Here is a 3293-nt window from a genome sequence, read left to right as displayed (position 1 = left end):
CAGGTGTCCATCCCACCCACTCCTCCCTAAAATTTCTTCTTTAAATATTGGTATGTGAGCTCAATAAAATGAGAGTTGTGTTGACCTCCAACTCTCCCCTCTTTGCGTGGTTCTTTCTCGATGGCGGCGATAGGGTGGCCGCGGTGCGCAGGGGGGCAGGGCAGAGGCTTCTTCCCTTCCCACTCCCTCTCCTATAGGGAGTAAGTCCGGTGGCTGGGGGATCATACTCCAGTTTGCCGGGGTCTAATGGCCAGGACCCTGACAGCTTATTCTTCCACGGTTACGCCTGTTTGGGGCTCAGGGAACCCTTTGTGGTTCTGGGAATCAAAACGAGGTCAGTCACATTCAGACCAGTGCCTTATCCGCTGTACTATCTCTGAGTTCTCCTGAGGATAATGTTCGGAATCGATCTCAGTTGTCTGTGTTGATGTTGCATGTGAGGCAACATCACACTTTGCTTCCATTCATTCCATGGCTCTCCCCTGCTGACCATCGTGAATAGTTCCCCGTGAATGGGGGTGTCCAGTGATCCATTCAGGATCCTGCTTTCTATTCTTAGGGGTTATACCCAGAAATGGTATCAGTGAATCATAAACCCTACTTATGAGGGATGGCGTTGGGCCACACCTGGTGGTGACCAGGGCTTCCCCCTGTCTTCTGTGTTCAGGGATCACTCCTGGAAGGCTGGTGGGGGAGGGGTAAGGATCCAACTGGGGTCGAGAAGTCAGCTGCTTGCAAGGCAAGTTCCTCACTCCTGTACTATCTCCCCTGTGACCCCAGACCACCTTTTTTACCCATCAGTTCCTCCCTGGTCTCTCCTAAAGGACGTGATCTCAGCTATGGCGTCAGCTGCAATGGCATATTAATGACAACATTTGGGACAGTAGCTGAAAAGGGGAAAAAGATGGACAGAAACAGATGATGGACAAACACACAGAGACACAATTACACACACACACACAGAGACACACAGAGGCACACGCATACACACACATACGCACACAGAGAGAAATGCAGCTTAATACCTGGGGGGATAAACACAAGGACAAGCTGCTCTCTGTGGGTGCCAGAGGTGGGCGGCCCTGGGCATGAGGTGTAGGATCAGGAGGTTCAGGCTGTGCTATTGGGGGAGGGTCACACACAATGCTCAAGGCTGACTCCTGGCTCTGCACTCAGTGCTCTATGTGCCATGTGGGGTACGGGGCATTGAATCCTAGTCAGTCTCATGCAAGGCAGTGCCCTCCCCACTGTGCTGTGACTCTGGCCCAACTGCTTTTAGGGTCTTGGTAGGAAACTGAGAGCGAGAGCAGCCCCTCGGTCCCAAGATCGGGCTCTGCCTCCCTCTCTCCAGCTTCCACAAAGACATCCGTGCTGCAGACTGCCCGAGCACATGAGGGGAAAGGAGAAGGACAGCAGCTGGGGCTTTGCAGAAGATTACCAGGTAGGCCCGAGGCAGAGGGAGACATGGGAGCCAGCACATCCGCTGCGGGAGTGAGGAGCAGCCATGTGTCCTACTGGGGAGCAGAAGCCCGCAGGCACGAAGCTGTCTCCTCCTGTGTCTATTTCCATTCTTTTACCCGCACTGAGCCCTTGTCGTTGTGGTGACCGGGGTCAAACGCGTGGCAGGTGCTCCTCCAGGTTGCCTTCATGGCCTTGGACACACACGCCCTCCTCGCCAGAGGGACAAGGCCCGCCATGGCACCCAAACACTCTTAGTTGAGGTAATGTGGGGTCTCACCTCTGTGGGCTCACACTCTGGCTGTGGGATGTCTGGACGGCCGAGAGGGCTTTGGGCACAGGCTGGACATCGGGGATGGGTCTCGCAGCTGTCTCTTGAAAGGCAGGTGCTTGGAGTCTCTGAGATATTCCTCCAGCTCCTTTGATGGTATTTTTGGGGACGGGCACCCTGGCAGTGCTCAGGGATGACTCCTGGCTCTGTGCTCAGAGATCACTCCTGGTGGGACTTGTTTGGGGGGTCCTTTGTGGTGCCAGGACTGAGCTGGCTCAGCTGCACTCACAGCAGGCGAGCACCTTCCATGCTGTGCTACCTCTCTGGCCCTGGCAATGCGTTTGCAAATGTTTGTTGCTTTATCAGGGTGTTAGTTTTGCCTCAGGGAGCCATATCTATCCGATCTCGGGCTTCCACCTGGCTCTGTGCTGAGGGATCACTGCATTGGGGCTTGTAGGACTCTATATGGTGCCAGAGATCAAACCCTAGTAGGCCTCGTGAAAGACAAGCGACCTCCTCACTGTGCTCCAAATGTGTGTTTTGCTACACCTGATGTGGGTGTCACCTCCAGCAGCAGGGAGAGGGGAACTGAGTTCTGCTGCGGAAATGTTCTAAGTCGATCCCAGTTCTCCAAACTTTCCACATATTGAAACTGAGCAGCAGAGACGTGCCTTGCTCTTCACATCCCTCGAGCCGCGAGGAGACTGGCACCACGATTCCCGAGACACCTGCAGCGGGAGAAGGGAGACGACACAGTGGGGGCTCTGCATCCCTCAACAGCGATAGCATAGCTACAAAGCATGCCGAACTGTGTGGGGACATGTGGCCTCTTGTGTCGGTGTCTGAGGACCCTAAGACCCCCGGCTGCCTGCGCATCTCTCCTAGTGACTCGGGAAGGGCCGTAACAGTCCACGGAGGAGGGATCGGGTCCAGGTGAGGCGAAGTTGTGTAGGGGACTCTGAGTGAGACTTGGCACGACATCAGCACTGACCTCACGGTGGAGAGGTCAGGGGTCAGAGGACGGTGCATCTAGCTTGGGGGTTATGACAGGGGCAGTGGGGGCTACAGTGAAGCTGCTGCTCTGTGAGAGCTGCATGGGCAGCCAAGGACCCTAGGGACTGCTTTGGGGTGCTTAGTCCTCTGTGTTCCAGTCGGGGTCTGTGTAGTCTCCAGCAGAGAGGCAGCCCCTGGATTGAGGCGCCTCTGCCTGGTGGGGAGCGGCCGGCACGGATCAGCGCGTGGGCCAAGAGAGCACAGAGGAAGGAGCCTGACTTGCCTGGACTGACCTGACATGCCCGGCACCTCACAGGGGAGTCCCTGAGCCCCACCAGGGGAGATAAGAAAGCATTGCCAGGCATGGCCCCCAACCCCAAATTAAAAAATGACTCAGAATCAGGTTGGGGGGCATGGCTGGGCCCCTGGGTGTTCACTGGGGGTCAGGATCATATATGGGGAGGTGAGGTGGGGCTGGGCCACCATATCCTCCTGATTGGACCTGCCCTGGGGAAAGTCCAGCAGGTGGAGGCTGGGGCAGGACACCGGGTGCCTGGAGCAGTCTGGAGCC

The sequence above is a fragment of the Sorex araneus genome, chromosome 8, assembly GCF_027595985.1.
Source record: "Sorex araneus isolate mSorAra2 chromosome 8, mSorAra2.pri, whole genome shotgun sequence".
Taxonomy (NCBI): Eukaryota; Metazoa; Chordata; class Mammalia; order Eulipotyphla; family Soricidae; genus Sorex; species Sorex araneus.
This window is presented reverse-complemented; position numbering follows the sequence as displayed.